Raw genomic sequence first — 21,780 nt, 5'->3', positions numbered from 1 at the left:
TTTGCTTTAAAAACCCAACATTAACGCTAACTTTGTTTAAACTGATTTTGTGAAATAATGGTCAAAATATCCTGAAACACAACAGTTATATACAGAATCTAATTTCCCTACTTTCTTTTTGATGGTCTGCTATCCTCCTATCCGCTCCTGAAGGCACTGACTTATGCTGGCTGCCCACTAATTCCTTGTCCAAGTGGCCATGTGTGAGCCTGGACAGAGAGTTTCATCAGGTTGTTCAACCAGGCTGGGCATCACAGTGGAGCCCAATCCTATCCTCACTCCACATCCACACATGGACACTTTCCAGCAGAGGTCGCTGGACAGCAATCGGGAATGGCATCTTTAGCTGATTTTTTTTTCATTCCCCGACCCAGAGGTGCTGAGGTCAGCTTTGCCACCACTCTGACTGAGATCAGGTAATTCAGCACAGACCAAGGATCAAGCTTGGGACCATCTGGTCTGTGTGGTGCCTTTGCCAACTGAGCTATTGGGAGAAGCCCTGAGTTGCCATAGTTCTGTTGTGATTAATGAATCATCCAAAGGTCATTACCATTTTATTACCTTCTCATTTCCACCCCTTCTCAAGATGATCCATCGTGTGTTCTCACTGAGCTACCTCTGCAGTGCTGGCTATGTTTGAGTAAATGTGTCTAATAGGCCTTACCCACTGTATCCCAATCCCTTTAGATTGACAGTATAATTCTTCACCAGCTGCTTCCACTATTGATTCCAAGGCCTTCCACATCACTGGTATCACTTTGTTGATAGCAAGGTAGTCAGCAGTGCAATTTGCATTGATTTATTTATTTGGCTTCAAGACCCACCTTCTATCAGGCTCAACCTGGAGGCCCTGAAGTGCTGTCAGCATTGGACAAATCCCGGACTGTCAGGTTTTTGGTTACAAGCCACATACTCAGCATCTCTGAGTCAGGGAGTGAGAAAAATCTGCCAGAGTTGCCGCTCCCAATCGTTATCCAGCGACCCCAGCTGGAAAGTTTCCACGGGTGAATGTTGGGCGAGGATAAGGTTGGGCTAGCTGTGATGCCCATTGTGGTTAAATAGCTTGATGACACTGTGGCCTAGAAATTGGTTCTGAACGATCCCTGCGCCGGAACAGGTAGTCCCGAGGCACACCAGATAATTGGGGCTCGGGCCTCATTTAAATGAGACTGGCAATCTGCGGACACCTACTGGACATCCCCAGGCAGCTGGCCGGCGAATCGACATTGGATTTTGGGCCTATTGGAGTAGGTTCCATAGGTGACAAGACCTGTCTAGTAGGTACAGTGAGAGAAATTCTGGATTTACCAGCGAAGTCTAGACACCTGGGAGAGATTGAGTTGGCAATCCAGTGAGATCCCGCAGATAAATTCATATAATATTGTCCAAGATGATTTTAGGATGAGACAATCGTACTTCATTGGGGTTATTCCAGCAGGACGCACTGCTAGCGGAGAGCCTCGGTCGTTTGGTTGATGTGTCCCATGATTTTATGATCATTAAAATTTCAGATTTCACTGGCAGCTGCCCGGGCTTCCTCCCAACAGGGTAGTCCCTGTAAAATTGGTCCCACATGTCTGCAATCCTACAGACCCCGTGTCTGAGATCCCCTGAGTGTCTGAGATCCCCTGAGTGTCTGAGATCCCCTGAGTGTCTGAGATCCCCTGAGTGTCTGAGATCCCCTGAGTGTCTGAGATCCCCTGGGTGTCTGAGATCCCCTGGGTGTCTGAGATCCCCTGGGTGTCTGAGATCCCCTGGGTGTCTGAGATCCCCCGGGTGTCTGAGATCCCCCGAGTGTCTGAGATCCCCCCCCTATAGTGTCTGAGACCCCCCCCCCTATAGTGTCTGAGACCCCCCCCCATAGTGTCTGAGACCCCCCCCCCATAGTGTCTGAGACCCCCCCCCCCATAGTGTCTGAGACCCCCCCCATAGTGTCTGAGACCCCCCCCCCCCCCCCCCGATAGTGTCTGAGACCGCCCCCCCCCCTCCATAGTGTTTGAGATCCCCCTTGCTCTCTCACCCGTTGGCTCTCTGTGTGTTGTGAGGGGCGTTTTCTGCATCCATTGAGTTGAATGAGGCTGAACCTCACACTTGGTGATGCCAAGTACACATTTCTATGCATGTTCTGCTGCTCAGTAGCTTTTCTTTGACGTCATTCTCCCACCCCCTGTGTATTGTGTTTATCACCTTATCCGTGCAATTATTTACAGTGACATAAACTGCAGAAGTGAAGTGTTGCTTGTGCACATTACGATCCATTAATTTATCCGGTGACATGCTTGTCATCTGCCCTTCAATCCTTTGTAACGATCAACAAGACAACTTTGCCAATATTGTTCACTTTTCTCCCCTGTCCTCTCCTAAAGATTTTGCTGGGGTCAGGTTCCACCAGTGTTGCCAGCCCTCAGTACCTCGCCCACCAGCCATTCTCTTTTATATTCATTCTCGGGATGTGGGCGTCGCTGGCAAGGCCACATTTATTGCCCATCCCTTGTTGCCCTGAGAAGGTGGTGGTGAGCCTTCCAGCAAGTGTTTGTACAACTGAGTTGTTGCCTGGCCACTTAAGAGGGCATTAAATCAACCATGTAGTGTGGGACTGGTGTCGCATGTAGGCCAGACTGGGTAGCCGTGGCAGGTTCTCTTCCCTGAATGACATTAGTGAACCAGCTGAGTCTTTATGAAAATCCGACCGCTTTTATGGTCATTTTTTTACTGCCAGACCACAAATCACCAAATTTAGTGAATTCAGTTTCACAGTGAACCACGGTGGGATTTGAGCTAACAACCTCTGGGTCCCTAGTCCAGTACCATATCCACAGTGGGCCTGGACAGTGAATGTAGGCAGGCTAATTAACCATTGAAAGATTAAAAAAAAGGCTTTTTTTTATTTGTTCATGGGATGTGGGCGTCGCTGGCGAGGCCGGCATTTATTGCCCATCCCTAATTGCCCTTGAGAAGGTGGTGGTGAGCCGTCTTCTTGAACCGCTGCAGTCTGTGTGGTGACGGTTCTCCCACAGTGCTGTTAGGAAGGGAGTTCCAGGATTTTGACCCAGCTACGATGAAGGAACGGCGATATATTTCCAAGACGGGATGGTGTGTGACTTGGAGGGGGACGTGCAGGTGGTGTTGTTCCCATGTGCCTGCTGCTCTTGTCCTTCTAGGTGGTAGAGGTCGCGGGTTTGGGAGGTGCTGTCGCATGTCTCTAGCGTCTCTTACAACCTCAGGATGTCCCAAAGCGCTTTACAGCCAATGAAGTAGTTTTGAAGTGTAGTCACTGTTATAATGAAGGCAATGTGGCAGCCAATTTGCAGACAGCAAGATCCCACAAACAGCAATGAGATAGTGACCAGATATTGGTTGAGGGATAAATATTAGCTAGGAAAATAGGGAGAGCTCCCCTTCAAAATATTGCCACGGGATCTTTTATGTCCACCCGAGAGGGCAAACACGGCCTCGGTTTAACGTCCCATCTGAAAGATGGTACCTCCAATAGTGCAGCACTCCCTCAGTAATGCACTGCAGTATCAGCCTAGGTTATGTGCTCAAGTCTCTGGAGTGGGACTTGAACCCACAACCTTCTGATTTGGAGGCAAGAGTGCTACCCACTGAGCCACAGCTGACATAAGGGCCATCTCCATCAAGCCTGATCCTGTCCTTGGGTGACATTCAAAGCAGGAGTCACTAGGTAATGGTCAGATGCAGAACCCAAGCTGATATTTCCCTTCCCTAGCTCAGGGATGCTGAAGCTAACTGTAGAGGCTCTTCTGTTACCCTGGCTGAGATCTACCAACTGAGCATGGACTAGGAATTGACCCTGGGATTCTCTGCTCTGTGGTTCAGTGTGCCTTTGCCAATGGAGCCATCAATGGTGCCAGCAATGCAAGGGTAGAATGTCCTGACTCTTGCCCCCAGGAACGCCCATATCCCCAGATACAATGCTCAGGAAAAAGGGGCAGATATCAGTTTTGCCAAGTCTCTGCACCTTTTCAGTTGCCCCGTGCTTTCCCTGGGAGGCGGAGCTGGGCTGGTCCTTGCTGTAAGCATAGGCCCATTGCAGACATGCTAATGAGGTGGGAGATGGTGCTCCCATCTATCAGCCTAATTTTCTTGGGACAGCGTTAATTGGGCATCTCAGTCCTGGGGTGCCCACTAAAACATGGTGCTGTGGCCTGTCCTAAGACCCCTGCCAACAAGAGAATCAATAGGGGTCCTGCAGACAGGCCAGAAACAGGATTTTTTCAGGCAAATGGCTGGTGATCTTCATCAGCATCGAAAAGGCCCTGATCTCAGAGGCCCAACAGGCTGTGCAGGCCTGCAGCTGTGCTCAAATTTCCTGCCCTTTCTGCCAGTGCTAAGCTCCGTTAGGAGCAAATCTGCACCAGGGCTGCTCCTGGGCCACGTTATTGAGCCTGGATAGATAATAACGACAGACCTCTAGCTGGACAGGAGCAGTGGACTTCAGACTAACTGCTCCTGTCCAGCTTCAAAGCAAAGGAGGGAGACAGAAAAATCTTCATGCCAGAAGACTTACATCGAGTTACATTGAAAGAACAGCACAGAAACAGGCCACTTGGCCCAACTGGTCCATGCCGGCATTTATGCTCCACATGAGCCTCCTCCCTCCCTACTTCATCTAACCCTATCAGGATAACCTTCCATTCCTTTCTCCCTCATGTGCTTATCTAGCTTCCCCTTAAATGCATCTATGTTACTTGTCTCAACTTCTCCTTATGGTAGCAGGTTCCACATTCTTATCACTCTCTGGGTAAAGAAGTTTCTCCTGAATTCCCTATTGAATTTATTAGTGACTATCTTATATTTATGACCTCTAGTTTTGGGCTCCCCCACAAGTGGGAACATTTTCTCTACCCTATCAAATCCTATCATTATCTTAAAGACCTCTATCAGGTGACCCCTCAGCCCTCTTCGAGAGAAAAGAGTCCCAGCCTGTTCAGCCTTTCCTGATAAGGATAACCTCTCAGTTCTGGTATCATCCTTGTGAATCTTTTTTGCACCCTCTCCAATGCCTCTATATCCTTTTTATAATATGGAGACTAGAACTGTGCACACTGCTCCAAGTGTGGCCTACCCAAGGTTCCATACAAATTTAACATTAACTTTGCTTTTCAATTCTACCTCTCTAGAAATGAACCCCGGTGCTTGATTTGCCTTTTATTTATGGCCTTATTAACCTGCGTCACTACTTTTAGTGATTTGTGTATCTGTACCCCAAGATCCCTTTGCTCCTCTACCCCATTTAGACTATTATCCAAGCAGGATGTGGCCTCTTTATTCTTCCTACCAAAATGCACCACCTCACACTTATCCATATTGAAATTCATTTGCCAATTACATGCCCATTCCGCAAGTTTATTAATGTCCTCTTGCATTTTGATGCATTGTACCTTTGTATTAGTTACACCCCCCCAATTTGGTGTCGTCTGCAAATTTTGTAATTGTACTTCCGATTCCTGAATCCAAATCGTGAATGCAAATTGTGAACAACAGTGGTCCCAGCACCGATCCCTGTGGAACACCACTTCCCACCTTTTGCCAGTCTGAGTAACTACCCTTAACCCCTACTGTCCATTTTCTGTTTTGTAGCCAGCTTGTTTTCCATTTTGCTAACTGTCCCCTGACTCGACATGCTCTGGCCTTAGCATGAGTCTACAATGCTGTACCTTATTGAAGGCCTTTGGAAAATCCAAATATATTACATCTACTATCACTTGTCTACTCTTTCTCTTCTTCAAAGAATTCAATAAGGTTAGTCAAGCATGACTTTCCCTTCTGAAATCAGTGCGAACCATCATTATTATATTTTCGTTCTCTAGATGTTTTTCTATTACATCTTTGAGTAAAGATTCCATTATCTTTCCTCCTATTGATGTTATCTGCATGTGATTCATAACCCAGCTCATCTCTGGGTTTTCTCAACTTGGAGCTTTGCCCACTTTGTCAACGTTCCCTTTAATTACTACAGCCAGGCCATTGTCAACATTCATCTCAGTCATTACTATACACGTTAACCAAGGGAACTAGTAAAAGCTGACCAACAGCTTCAAAAAAGTTAACACAGCCCCCAAAAAGCTGACAACTAAAAAATGGCCCTGAAATTTGAAAACAAGTAGCTACGTGGACTTTAGTTTTAATCTCTTCATTTGTGCGTAGAATCCATTCTATTCTTTAGTGCACTGCCTGATAGGGATGTGTTTATTTTGTACTCTATTGATCTTGTGTCTGAAGATTCCCCATTGCTCATCTGTCGCTCCGTTTGCTCACTTTTCTATCCTGTTATTGTGATCTGATCTCTTTTTATCTAATTGAACTTTGATTCTTTTTTCAAGTCCAGCACCCTTATCTTTGATAGTTCATTGTTCTTTTCCATTTTAAATTGAACCTAATTAGATTGTGGTTGCTGTTTCCCAAGTGTTCTCCAATGCTTACGTCAGTTATTTGCACCACTTAATGTCCCAGAAGTAAATCAAGCAATGCTTCTTTCCTTGTTGGACTAGAAACTGATCTATGAAACAGTCCTGGATTCATTCCCACCTTGACGACATGCGGTATTTTCATTCCAGTCTATATTGGAATAGTTAAAATCACCCAATACTAGTGCCCTGTCGTTCTTACATGGCCCAGAAATTGCTGGAAAAATAATGGCGAATTAATGCCCCCCGCCATTATTAGTTTGCAAAAAAATCCAGCAATTTGTGCCGAAGAAGAAATACTCCATGAGTTCCGATTTTCCACAAATTGCCGGTCGGTTTGCACCGCTAGCCTCGACAAAACCGAAAAAATTACAACCTCGCTGTGAGCCTCTCCATTGAAATTAATTGCTGGATTTGCATCATAATTGCAAATTACTCTCGCCGCTGCCATTTAGGGCGAGTAATTCATGTGGTGAGGACCCTGTTCATGGCGTGATTTACGGTCCTGACATGAAACTCAACCTTGGAGGCTCAGAAAGGGAACAAGTGAAGCTGTGAAGTCTCACTCCAGCAGGTAGTGAATTGTCCCTGGAGGTTTTTAAAACATTTTAAAAAATCTGTCTTGGCGGTATTTTTGTGCCAGTCTTGCCATCCACACTCCTGTTACTGTCATAAGATAATAATTTTCAGGATGCAAAGCTGTTTTGACACTCAGAAATGCAAATTAGATAGATTTCTTTCAGAAAATAATTGTGGAATACAGTATATGAATAAGAGTGTTTGTACATTTCGTGCACCTACCCCGCCATTCAATTATTATTAACTTCTCAAGAACCAATACAACAATTCCCAAACACAACTGAGTTACAATGACCTCTTCTGCTCGTTATGGAATCTTTGTTCTTTAAAATTTTTTTCTTACTTTTCCTTTCTGTCTCCTTTTTCTCTTTCTCTTAATCCACTCTCTCTCTTTCCCTATTTTTTTATTTTTCTTTCTGTATCTAATTAGACTCTAATTCACCCTATTTCCTTCTCCGTTGTTGGCCCTGTTTCTTTCTCTATCCTTAAATTTCCTTGGTTAAGGGACTAGACCATTGGGCACGATGTTCATGAGGTCCCAGATGCGACACTGACATTGCTGCCCCATTTCCATTCACATTTCCAGCAATTTGCGGCACAAATATAGTGCGACCTGAAGGGTGAGGGAAAAAAGTCCAGTTCACGTCACTCGCCACGAGATGCGCCATTCCAGCAATTTCTGTGCCAATTTATCTAAACTGTCTGTAGATCTCCTCCTCTATTTCTTCTCCACTATTCAGTGGCCTGTAATGCACCAAGAATTGTACCATTTCGCTTCCTGTTTCTTAACTCTCCATTTGGATTCTGTCTTAAAACAATCCCCGAAGACATCCTTATCTTCAAATGCTGATAGAATCCTTTACCAGCATTGCCACCCAACTCTTTTTGTTATAACCAGGAACTCTATTCTTTGACGCACCCACTTTATAGGAATATATTTAATTTGTACTCTATCCATCTCATACTTTCCCCTCCTGTTTAATAACTTTTCTGTCCAGTAATTTCTTAACTCATTGAACTGTCCAAACCTAAGCAATGTCTCCATTATAGTTCCTGTTTCACATCCCTCCAGAGTTATTGATACTTCTAAGTGTACATTCATATATATATATTTTGTGAAGCCCTTGTACATTTTGACTGCAGCCTATTTTTATCCGGTTTAACATAAAATACACCAGGAAACCTTTCACAGAACAGGGGACAGAATAATGGAATACAATCCATCAAAATCAAGAAAATAGTACCATGTAACAAAAATGGAATTTGACCAATACAGATACTATAAAACAGGGACCCTCGACATAATTAATTTATTAAGGAACAGAAACAGTTCAGCAGAATGAGAATTCTATTGGTGTTAATACTTTGTTGAGCTTGAATTGTGCCTTTGTTAGTTGGTGAGCCGTGGTGTTTCAACGCAAGCTCAGTTCCTTTTAAAGATCACTTAGTATCATTTTAGCATAGGCTTGGGCCAAGGTTTTTGTAGCTTTTGGTTTGGGCTGAGACATTTTCGTTAAGATTGGCCTGAGATTTTTGGTTTAGCCCAAGAACTTTGGTTTAAGCTTAGGCTGAGATCTTAGGTTTAGGTGATGCCAAAGCAAAACCAGTAATCACTCTGTTAGAACAGGTTTTAATCCTTGCCCCGGTGTACTGACACAGCCACTAGGAACTTGTCCGTTCCACCTTTCAAACATCATTTTTATCAATTAAAAGGTTTATTGAAACAACTCGAAACTCAAATTTTTACTTTCTAAGAATACAAATATTAAGTAGCAGCAATAACATGGAAACATTAAAAAGCTAATGCACCACAAACATAAAATATAACAAGTAAATTTAGAAAAGCTTTCAAATATCAAAGTACAGGACGCATAGAATCAGATCAACACATGATACTTATGCAACTGCAATAAGAGAATTATTGATGTAATAAAACTGAAGTAATAAAACCTGCTGCGCTGATCGAAATTTCATAGTTAAAGGTTAAATGAGTGTCTAGAAGTCCACCATCTCTGCAATGTGTTTTGTTTCAACCCCATCTCTCCCTTTCCATTGCTAAAACCCTAGTCCATTCCCATCACTTGTAAACAATTTTACAACACCAAGTTATAGTCCAGCAATTTTATTTGAAATTCACAAGCTTTCGGAGGCTTCCTCCTTCCTCAGGTGAATGCTGTGGAAATCACCCCAAGGCTTGATTTGACTGCAGCCTATTTTTATCCGGTTTAACATAAAATACACCAGGAAACCTTTCACAGAACAGGGGACAGAATAATGGAATACAATCTGTCAAAATCAAGAAAATAGTGCCATGTAACAAAAATGGAATTTGACCAATACAGATACTATAAAACAGGGACCCTCGACATAATTAATTTATTAAGGAACAGAAACAGTTCAGCAGAATGAGAATTCTATTGGTGTTAATACTTTGTTGAGCTTGAATTGTGCCTGTTAGTTGGTTAGCCGTGGTGTTTCAACGCAAGCTCAGTTCCTTTTAAAGATCACTTAGTGTCAAAGGCTGCAGTGGAAATCCCCATCACCCCAAGGCTTGATTTCTCTAATGGGCTGTTAGCTAACCGCCCTGCCTCAACCCTCCGCAAGCTTCAACTCATCCAAAACACTGCAGACCTCCACAAAGTCTCACTCTCCCATCGCTATCTCCAAACTCACCTGGGCCATCACACACAAGTGTGTCAATTTCAAAATTCTCCCACTTGTTTCATATCCCTTCAAGGCTTTGCCTCACCCGACCATTGTCATCTTTTCCCGCTGTATGTTGCCGCAACAACAACAACAACTTGTATTTATATATCGCCTTTAACACAGTAAAATGTCTCAAAGTGCTTCACAGGAGCGATTATCAAACAAAATTTGATACCGAGCCACGGAAGAAGATATTAGGACAGGTGACCAAAAGCTTGGTCAAAGGTAAGTTTTAAAGACCATTTTAAAGGAGAAGAGAGAGGTGGAGAGATTTAGGGAGGGAATTCCAGAGCTTAGGTCCTAGACAGCTGAAGGCACGGCAGCCAATGGTGGAGTGATTAAAATCGGGGATGCTCAAGAGGACAGAATTGGAGGAGCGCAGAAATCTTGGAGGGATGTATGGCTGGAGGAGGTTACAGAGATGGGGCGAGGCCATGGAGGGATTTGAAAACAAGGATGAGAATTTTACCCTCTGCTCCTCCAACCCCAGACCTCTCACCTCTCGCTCCCTCCACTCCATCACTGGCAGCTCCTCATCCAACCATTACGCACCTGCCTTCTGGAATTCTTCACCCAATTCCTTCTGCTTTTCCACCTCCCTGCTTTCAGATGCTTCCCAAAAACCCTCCTCTTCGCTCATGATTTCAGTTCCCCATGCTAGCCTCTTCCCTTTTTCCTCCTTTTCCCATGCTCGCTATCTACTATTCTCCCTTTCCTCACTGATATATATTGATTCCTCAGTGCTCTAAGCTGTCTTCTGCATGTGAGCAGTGCTATATAAATGCAAGTAAGTTGTTCACTGCTTCTCACCAACTGAGTAGTTATGTTTTTGCAACCCGAGGTTGTACTGTGCTACGGCTCAGCTTTGAAAAGAGACATCTCAGATGGTTTGTTAGAGAGGTGCATAAGATACTTAATGGAAAAGAGAAAGTAAAGCCACCACAATACTTTCAGGTACACCAGAGCAGCAGGATAAGAGACAAAAAAATGAAGCATTTTTGTCTCGGATTTAGCCATGGCTTTGGCTTCTTTCATTGTGTAACAGTACATAAGCGTTTAAAAACTAGCTTCACTCTAGAGAATGTTCCTGCTTATTTTTGTTACATTTGTAACAGAGCGAGGGAGGGACGATATGTGAGCCATAGGCTTTTGAGAGCTCTGTATCCGCTATAGGTGTACAGCTTTAAGAAATTGTATAAAATGTCAGAATGACCAAGGCAAGGCAGCTTTAAGAAATCTTTAAAGGCAATTAAGGTCAGCCTAGAAGGATAAAAGGCAGAGAAATAGTTCTGTTGAGAGAGGTTGGAGAGGAAGGAGGTGTGAGTATGTCTGTTGGAAACTAATCCCTGTTTCTGTTTTGTTCATCTCTGAACTTAAAGACACCACTGCCGTGGATGATAAAACCTCAATGGTTTTGAACATTAAGCTCTAGTTTGTGTGTCTGATTGACCACTGGGTCCTAGGCTTGCTTGAGTGTTCTACACATTTTGTTGCAATGATTAGGGAGTTTTTGCAAAAGCAAATGTCTGAGGAAGGGGCCAAGCCATTCTTTTCAAATATAAACATTTGATTGGTAATTCCTGTGAAGCACTTTGAGACATTTTACTGTGTTAAAGGCGATATATAAATACAAGTTGTTGTTGTTGTTGCGGCAACATACGGCGGGAAAAGATGACAATGGTCGGGTGAGGCAAAGCCTTGAAGGGATATGAAACAAGTGGGAGAATTTTGAAATTGACACACTTGTGTGTGATGGCCCAGGTGAGTTTGGAGATAGCGATGGGAGAGTGAGACTTTGTGGAGGTCTGCAGTGTTTTGGATGAGTTGAAGCTTGCGGAGGGTTGAGGCAGGGCGGTTAGCTAACAGCCCATTAGAGAAATCAAGCCTTGGGGTGATGGGAATTTCCACTCCATCATAAGGTCAGAAATGGGGATGTTCGCTGATGACTGCACAGTGTTCAGTTCCATTCGCAACCCCTCAGATAATGAAGCAGTCCGAGCCCGCATGCAGCAAGACCTGGACAACATCCAGGCTTGGGCTCATAAGTGGCAAGTAACATTCGTGCCAGATAAGTGCCAGGCAATGACCATCTCCAACAAGAGAGAGTCTAACCACCTCCCCTTGACATTCAACGGCATTACTATCGCCGAATCCCCCACCATCAACATCCTGGGGGTCACCATTGACCAGAAACTTAACTGGACCAGCCATATAAATACTGTGGCTACGAGAGCAGGTCAGAGGCTGGGTATTCTGCGGCGAGTGACTCACCTCCTGACTCCCCAAAGCCTTTCCACCATCTACAAGGCACAAGTCAGGAGTGTGATGGAATACTCTCCACTTGCCTGGATGAGTGCAGCTCCAACAACACTCAAGAAGCTCGACACCATCCAAGATAAAGCAGCCCGCTTGATTGGCACCCCATCCACCACCCGAAACATTCACTCCCTTCACCACCGGCGCACTGTGGCTGCAGTGTGCACCATCCACAGGATGCACTGCAGCAACTCGCCAAGGCTTCTTCGACAGCACCTCCCAAACCCGCGACCTCTACCACCTAGAAGGACAAGGGCAGCAGGCGCATGGGAACAACACCACCTGCACGTTCCCCTCCAAGTCACACACCATCCCGACTTGGAAATATATCGCCGTTCCTTCATTGTCGCTGGGTCAAAATCCTGGAACTCCCTTCCTAACAGCACTGTGGGAGAACCGTCACCACACGGACTGCAGCGGTTCAAGAAGGCGGCTCACCACCACCTTCTCGAGGGCAATTAGGGATGGGCAATAAATGCCGGCCTTGCCAACGACGCCCACATCCCGTGAACGAATAAAAAAAAAATTTAGATCTGCACGGTTCCGGTAACTGTTTGGAAGGTATTTATAGGCCTGTCTTTTTCAAGATGTGGAGATGCCGGTGATGGACTGGGGTTGACAATTGTAAACAATTTTACAACACCAATTTATAGTCCAGCAATTTTATTTTAAATTCACAAGCTTTCGGAGGCTTCCTCCTTCCTCAGGTGAACGTTGTTGGAAATGAAATCCTCGAAATCGCATTTATAATTCACAGAACAATGCTTGGTGATTACAGACAGTTTTTTCAACTGCCCGTTGCCAAGGCAATCAGTGTGCAGACAGACAGGTGTTACCTGCAAGGTCTCCGAATATACAAATCACCAAAAAAAAACCCCAAAAAAACAGAGACAGAGAGGTAGAAACATAGAAAAGACAGCAACTGACCCGTTATATTAAAAACAGATAACATTTGTTCGCTGGTGGGGTAGCGTGTAGCGTGACATGAACCCAAGATCCCGGTTGAGGCCGTCCTCATGGGTGCGGAACTTGGCTATCAATTTCTGCTCGACGATTTTGCGTTGTCGTGTGTCTCAAAGGCCGCCTTGGAGTACGCTTACCCGAAGGTCGTAGGCTGAATGTCCTTGACTGCTGAAGTGTTCCCCGACTGGGAGGGAACCCTCCTGTTTGGTGATTGTTGCGCGGTGTCCGTTCATCCGTTGTCGCAGCGTCTGCATGGTCTCGCCAATGTACCATGCTCTGGGGCATCCTTTCCTGCAACGTATGAGGTAGACAACGTTGGCCGAGTCACAGGAGGAACGCGATGGACACCTACAGACGCTGAAAGACGCCCTGGTAAGAACGGGATATGACGCTCGACTCATCGATCGACAGTTCCGACGGGCCACAGCGAAAAATCGCATAGACCTCCTCAGGAGACTAACACGGGACGCAACCAACAGAGTACCCTTTGTCGTCCAGTACTTCCCCGGAGCGGAGAAACTACGCCATGTTCTCCGCAGCCTTCAACATGTCATCAATGACGACGAACACCTCGCTATGGCCATCCCCACACCTCCACTACTCGCCTTTAAACAGCCACCCAACCTCAAACAGACCATCGTTTGCAGCAAATTACCTAGCTTTCAAGAGAACAGCGTCCACGCCACCACACAACCCTGCCACGGTAACCTCTGCAAGACATGCCAGATCATCGACACAGATACCACCATCACACGAGAGGACACCACCCACCAAGTGCATGGTTCATACTCCTGTGACTCGGCCAACGTTGTCTACCTCATACGTTGCAGGAAAGGATGCCCCAGAGCATGAACGGACACCGCGCAACAATCACCAAACAGGAGGGTTCCCTCCCAGTCGGGGAACACTTCAGCAGTCAAGGACATTCAGCCACCGACCTTCGGGTAAGCGTACTCCAAGGCGGCCTTCGAGACACACGACAACGCAAAATCGTCGAGCCAAGTTCCGCACCCATGAGGACGGCCTCAACCGGGATCTTGGGTTCATGTCACGCTGCATGTTACCCCACCAGCGAACAAATGTTATCTGTTTTTAATATAACGGGTCAGTTGCTGTCTTTTCTATGTTTCTACCTCTCTATCTCTGTTTTTTTTTGTTTTTTTTGTTTTTTTTTTGGTGATTTGTATATTCGGAGACCTTGCAGGTAACACCTGTCTGTCTGCACACTGATTGCCTTGGCAACGGGCAGTTGAAAAAACTGTCTGTAATCACCAAGCATTGTTCTGTGAATTATAAATGCGACTTCATTTCGAGGATTTCATTTCCAACAACGTTCACCTGAGGAAGGAGGAAGCCTCCGAAAGCTTGTGAATTTAAAATAAAATTGCTGGACTATAACTTGGTGTTGTAAAATTGTTTACAATTGTCTTTTTCAAAGCAGTGAGTCTATCTGCAACCTTCGAAAAGTGTCTTCCTAGAACCTCCAGCGAGAATTAGTTAAATCAGATAATTTCAGTAGGTGATGAGAAAAGGAAAAAATTAATTACTGTATAGCCTAGCGTAGAAATTGCAAACTATTATTTTTCTCTTACAATGAGGAGCTAACTAAGCTTAGTTACAATTTTAAAATATATGTCATATTACTGCTAATATTTGCTTGCTCTATTGCTGTTTAATAAGTACGTTTGGCAATTAAAACCTGAGGCAAGACTTAGTGTAGTGTTGTTCTGCTGCCTTCTGAAGACAGAGAGGATTCCATGAAAGACAGGGTGCATAGCTGGTAGCTAACATGATCTGAAAAAAGGGTACTCTGTTCATTTCCTGGGCACCGAATGAATTTTACCTTGATATCAGGGCAATATATGGGACGGAAGGAGTTGGGGATAACTACAAGAGCGAGCTGAAGCACAGAAACCAGAACCATTGAGAGTAAAATAGGGTAAAATAGGGAAGCAGTGAGTTGGGATAAATGGTACATTCTCGGACTGGCAACCTGTAGCCAGTGGTGTTCCGCAGGGGTCGGTGCTGGGTCCCCAACTCTTTACAATCTATATTAACGATTTGGAGGAGGGGACCGAGTGTAACATATCAAAGTTTGCAGATGATACAAAGATGGGAGGGAAAGTAGAGAGTGAGGAGGACATAAAAAACCTACAAGGGGATATAGACAGGCTGGGTGAGTGGGCGGAGATTTGGCAGATGCAATACAATATTGGAAAATGTGAGGTTATGCACTTTGGCAGGAAAAATCGGAGAGCAAGTTATTATCTTAATGGCGAGAAACTGGAAAGTACTGCAGTACAAAGGGATCTGGGGGTCCTCGTGCAAGAAAATCAAAAAGTTAGTTTGCAGGTGCAGCAGGTGATGAAGAAGGCTTTTATTGCTAGGGGGATAGAATATAAAAACAGGGAGGTATTGCTGCAGTGATATAAGGTATTGGTGAGACCGCACCTGGAATACTGCATACAGTTTTGGTGTCCATACTTAAGAAAAGACATACTTGCTCTCAAGGCAGTACAAAGAAGGTTCACTCGGTTAATCCCGGGGATGAGGGGGCGGACATATGAGGAGAGGTTGAGTAGATTGGGACTCTACTCATTGGAGTTCAGAAGAATGAGAGGCGATCTTATTGAAACATATAAGATTGTGAAGGGGCTTGATCGGGTGGATGCGGTAAGGATGTTCCCAAGGATGGGTGAAACTAGAACTAGGGGGCATAATCTTAGAATAAGGGGCTGCTCTTTCAAAACTGAGATGAGGAGCAACTTCTTCACTCAGAGGGTGGTAGGTCTGTGGAATTTGCTGCCCCAGGAAGCTGTGGAAGCTACATCATTAAATAAATTTAAAACCGAAATAGACAGTTTCCTAGAAGTAAAGGGAATTAGGGGTTACGGGGAGCGGGCAGGAAATTGGACATGAATTTAGATTTGAGGTTAGGATCAGATCAGCCATGATCTTATTGAATGGCGGAGCAGGCTCGAGGGGCCGATTGGCCTACTCCTGCTCCTATTTCTTATGTTCTTATGTAAAAAGAACCCTAAAGTCTAACAAGCAGGTTCAGGGTTGTGAAGGGTAATTTTAGGACAGACTCCAGGAACCGTTTCTTTGCACAGAGGTTGATAAACAGCTGGAATGAGGTTGCCAGGAAGGGTGGTTGAGGAAGAGACCCTGGATTCGTTTAAGAAACAGCTCACGGGAAAATGGGAGAGCTGGTAATCTGGAAGGGTGAGATCAAATGGGCCGAATGGCACATAAATTGAACCTAATTTCTGCTATTGGGGCAGAAGAGAATGTTTCTAGAAAATAAATCTCGTGCTCCAGCACTTCAGTAGTTTTGAAATCCCACATTGCTGCAAACTGTGCTTTGTGTACTTCCAGGCTTTGTGCACCTCCCTCATGAGGGCTTTCTTCATGTGTGAGTGTCTGCAGGCACTCATGTTGGAGGTAAAAAAGTAGAGGTGAGATACTTCCCTGAGGGATAAACAAAGGAAAGACAACTTACCCAGGGTTGCTGTGGTGTACTTTCTAGCATCTTGTTACTGCAAGATTGATTGAGGCCTGGGAGCATGGACTTCCACCCATCTCTAGTCCAAGGAAGGGGTGTAGCCTTGCCTTTGGAGCAGGCCTCCAAGCCATCTCGAGCCCAAGGACGTCTTGTTGTCCAAGCTTTGGGAGCAAGTCTACAACCCATCTCTAGTCCAGGTAGAGTATGTAGCCCAGGCCATGCAGATGTCTAGCCCATCTCTACTCCATAGAAGGTGTACAATCTGGACCGGAGAGCAAGTGTCCAGCTTAACTCCAGATCCAAAGAATGCCTTTAGCCCGAATAGTGGGAGCAGATCTCCAGCCCGTCCTCTGGGCATGTAGTGTGGGGAGACTTCAAGCAGCAAAAAAATGGCAGTAGCTAAACATTCCATCCATTTACCACCAATCACATTGCTGCCTTTTCTTGTGGATTGTGCCATTGGATAACTCATCATATTTCCATTGAAGGAACTGTCAATGTTCACTCAACAAATAATTGTAGGTCAAGGGTCAGAGTTCACTGTGTGAACCAGGTTAGAGTAACTGACACACCTGTGACACAAGCAGAGTTTTTGTCCTTTGTCAAATAGGGAAAATGTATATTTTTTTTAACAGCAATGGTAGAAATCTGATTTAAAAATTAGTTTTAGCTAGCCCTGACTGAAAAGGAGCCCCTTTTGTCTCTGCGACAGAGTTAGGAGCAGCAGCCAATACACAAAACTGGACAGAGCCATCCACAGATTCGCTGTCAATATCTCTGACTGTACTCAGATACAAATTAAGTCAAAGTTTCAATAGCAAAATACTGCAGTAGCTGGAAATCTGAAATAAAAACAGAAAATGCTGAAAATACTCAGCAAGTCAGGCAGCATCCGTGGAGAAAGAAACAGGGATAACGTTTCAGGTCGATGACCCATTGTCAGAACGAGGAGAAGTTGAAGATTAAACAGTTTTTAAGCATGATGTGGAGATGCCGGTGATGGACTTTAAGTTTTTAAGCAAGCACAGAGCCAGGGAGAGGGTGGGGCGGGGGTGGGGGGTGGGGAGAAGGAAGGGGATGGGAGGAAAGAACAAAGGGGAAGCCCTTTGATAGGGTGGAGGGCAAGGGTGATTAAATGACAAAAGGGATGATAGTGTAAGCCTGGCTAAGTCAAAGTTCGCTTGGTGCAGGCAGTTTCTCTTCGAAATGCAAATGTGTGCGGGTCTACACACGTAGGCAAATTCTTTATTTCTAATAGCTGATCCATTGAGGGATATGCTGGAGGAGGAAGTCAAGGGACAGAATTTGTGAGGCTCCACTGCTTGTGTGGAGCCTCACCAATGTGAGCATGGGGTACTGAATTGGAGGTATCATGTTGTGGGCCAATTTCTGACATGCTTGGGTCCAGTGAGGCTCCGCAGCTGCAGTCACTCCTCCAAATAAAGATACTGCCCTCATTACTCAACTTTAATGCAGTTTGCTTGTGAAGCTGGGCTGTATATGATGTGATGTATCACCAAGTACAAATGTGACATAAGGAAGTCGACAAAAAGACTGTTTTAGCCCAAACGTCAGAACTGCATTCTAAAGAGGATACTTCAATGCCTTGTAGGCTGATCCTATCTTTATTATTTTTTAAAGTATTTGTACCATGTTCAGTCATACTACTTCGATGTAATTATCTTACTTGTAAATCAATCTATTACTTCTGGCCTGAACGATATGGTCTGACAGTGTGGTATTTACTGCCTTTCAGACTTTGACCAGAATGAGGGGGGGCACCCAATATTGTAGAATTGTATTCCAGCACAATCTGTAACCTCATGGCCCGGTATATTCCTCACTCTACCATTATCAACAAGCCAGGGGATCAACCCTGGTTCAATGAGGAGTGTAGAAGAGCATGCCAGGAGCAGCACCAGGCGTACCTAAAAATGAGGTGCCAACCTGGTGAAGCTACACCTCAGGACTACATGTATGCTGAACTGCAAAAGCAACATGCTATAGACAGAGCTAAGCGATTCCACAAACAACGGATCAGATCAAAGCTCTGCAGTCCTGCCACATCAAGTCGTGAATGGTGGTGGACAATTAAACAACTAACGGGAGGAGGAGGCTCTGCAAACATCCCCATCCTCAATGATGGCGGAGTCCAGCACGTGAGTGCAAAAGACAAGGCTGGAGCGTTTGCAACCATCTTCAGCCAGAAGTGCCGAGTGGATGATCCATCTCGGCCTCCTCCCGATATCCTCACCATCACAGAAGCCAGTCTTCAGCCAATTCGATTCACTCCACGTGATATCAAGAAACGGCTGAGTGCATTGGATACAGCAAAGGCTATGGGCCTCGACAACATCCCGGCTGTAGTGCTGAAGACTTGTGCTCCAGAACTAGCCGCGCCTCTAGCCAAGCTGTTTCAGTACAGCGACAACACTGGCATCCACCCGACAATGTGTAAAATTGCCCAGGTATGTTCTGTCCACAAAAAGCAGGACAAATCCAATCCGGCCCATTACCGCCCCATCAGTCTACTCTCAATCATCAGCAAAGTGATGGAAGGTGTCGTCGACAGTGCTATCAAGCGGCACTTACTCACCAATAATCTGCTCACAGATGCTCAGTTTGGGTTCCGCCAGAACCACTTGGCTCCAGACCTCATTACAGCCTTGGTCCAAACATGGACAAAAGAGCTGAATTCCAGAGGTGAGAATGGAGTGACTGCTCTTGACATCAAGGCAGCATTTGACCGAGTGTGGCACCAAGGAGCCCTCGTAAAATTGAAGTCAATGGAATCAGGGGGAAAACTCTCCAGCGGCTGGAGTCATACCTAGCACAAAGGAAGATGGTAGTGGTTGTTGGAGGCCAATCTTCTCAACCCCAGGACATTGCTGCAGGAGTTCCTCAGGGCAGTGTCCTTGGCCCAACCATCTTCAGCTGCTTCATCAATGACCTTCCCTCCATCATAAGGTCAGAAATGGGGATGTTTGCTGATGATGCACAGTGTTCAGTTCCATTCATAACCCCTCAAATAATGAAGCAGTCCGAGCCTGCATGCAGCAAGACCTGGACAACATCCAGGCGTGGGCTGATAAGTAGCAAGTAACATTCACGCCAGATAAGTGCCAGGCAATGACCATCTCCAACAGGAGAGAGTCTAACCACCTCCCCTTGACATTCAACGGCATTACCATCGCCGAATCTCCCACCATCAACATCCTGGGGATCACCATTGACCACAAACTTAACTGAACCAGCCATATAAATACTGTAGCTACAAGAGCAGGTCAGAGGCTGGGTATTCTGTGGCGGTGACTCACCTCCTGACTCCCCAAAGCCTTTCCACCATCTACAAGGCACAAGTCAGGAGTGTGATGGAATACTCTCCACTTGCCTGGATGAGTGCAACTCCAACAACACTCAAGAAGCTCGACACTATCCAGGACAAAGCAGCCCGCTTGATTGGCACCCCATCCACCACACTAAACATTCACTCCCTTCACCACCAGTGCACAGTGGCTGCAGTGTGTACCATCCATAGGATGCACTGCAGCAACTCGCCAAGGCTTCTTCGACAGCACCTTCCAAACCCGCGACCTCTGCCACCTAGAAGGACAAGAGCAGCAGGCACATGGGAACAACACCACCTGCACGTTCCCCTCCAAGGCACACACCATCCCGACTTGGAAATATATCGCCGTTCCTTCATCGTCGCTGGGTCAAAATCCTGGAACTCCCTTCCTAACAGCACTGTGGGAGAACCTTCATAAGAAATAGGAGCAGGAGTCGTCCAATTGGCCCCTCGAGCCTGCTCCGCCATTCAATAAGATCATGGCTGATCTGATCGTAACCTCAAATCTAAATTCATGTCCAATTTCCTGCCCGCTCCCCGTAACCCCGAATTCCCTTTACTTCTAGGAAACTGTCTATTTCTGTTTTAAATTTGTTTAATGATGTAGCTTCCACAGCTTCCTGGGGCAGCAAATTCCACAGACCTACTACCCTCTGAGTGAAGAAGTTTCTCCTCATCTCAGTTTTGAAAGAGCAGCCCCTTATTCTAAGATTATGCCCCCTAGTTCTAGTTTCACCCATCCTTGGGAACATCCTTACCGCATCCACCCGATCAAGCCCCTTCACAATCTTATATGTTTCAATAAGATCGCCTCTCATTCTTCTGAACTCCAATGAGTAGAGTCCAAATCTACTCAACCTCTCCTCATATGTCCGCCCCCTCATCCCCGGGATTAACCGAGTGAACCTTCTTTGTACTGCCTCGAGAGCAAGTACGTCTTTTCTTAAGTATGGACACCAAAACTGTCTGCAGTATTCCAGGTGTGGTCTCACCAATACCTTATATAACTGCAGCAATACCTCCCTGTTTTTATATTCTATCCCCCTAGCAATAAAAGCCAACATTCCGTAGGCCTTCTTGATCACCTGCTGCACCTGCATACTAAGTTTTTGATTTTCTTGCACGAGGACCCCCAGATCCCTTTGTACTGCAGTACTTTCCAGTTTCTCGCCATTAAGATAATAACTTGCTCTATGATTTTTCCTGCCAAAGTGCATAACCTCACATTTTCCAATATTGTTTTGCATCTGCCAAATCTCCGCCCACTCACCCAGCCTGTCTATATCCCCTAGTAGGTTTTTTATGTCCTCCTCACTCTCTACTTTCCCTCCCAAATATTGTATCATCTGCAAACTTTGATATGTTACACTCGGTCCCCTCCTCCAAATCGTTAATATAGATTGTAAAGAGTTGGGGACCCAGCACCGACCCCTGCGGAACACCACTGGCTACTGGTTGCCTGTCCGAGAATGAACCATTTATCCCAACTCTCTACTTCCTGTTAGATAACCAATCCTCCACCCATGCCAGAATATTACCCCCAATCCAGTGATTCTTTATCTTGAGCAATAATCCTTTATGTGGCACCTTGTCGAATGCCTTCTGGAAGTCTAAATACACTACGTCCACTGGTTCCCCTTTATCCACCCTGTACGTTATGTCCTCAAAGCACTCAAGCAAATTTGTCAGACATGACTTCCTCTTCGTAAAGCCATGCTGACTTTGTCCTATTAAATTATGTTTATCCAAATGTTCTGCTACGGTCTCCTTAATAATAGACTCCAAAATTTTACCCACCACAGATGTTAGGCTAACTGGTCTATAATTTCCAGCCTTCTGCCTACTAACCTTTTTAAATAAGGGTGTTACTTTAGCAGTTTTCCAATCTGCCGGGACCTTTGCTGAGTCCAGAGAATTTTGGAAAATTATTA

Source organism: Heptranchias perlo, chromosome 40, assembly GCF_035084215.1.
Source record: "Heptranchias perlo isolate sHepPer1 chromosome 40, sHepPer1.hap1, whole genome shotgun sequence".
NCBI lineage: Eukaryota > Metazoa > Chordata > Chondrichthyes > Hexanchiformes > Hexanchidae > Heptranchias > Heptranchias perlo.
This window is presented reverse-complemented; position numbering follows the sequence as displayed.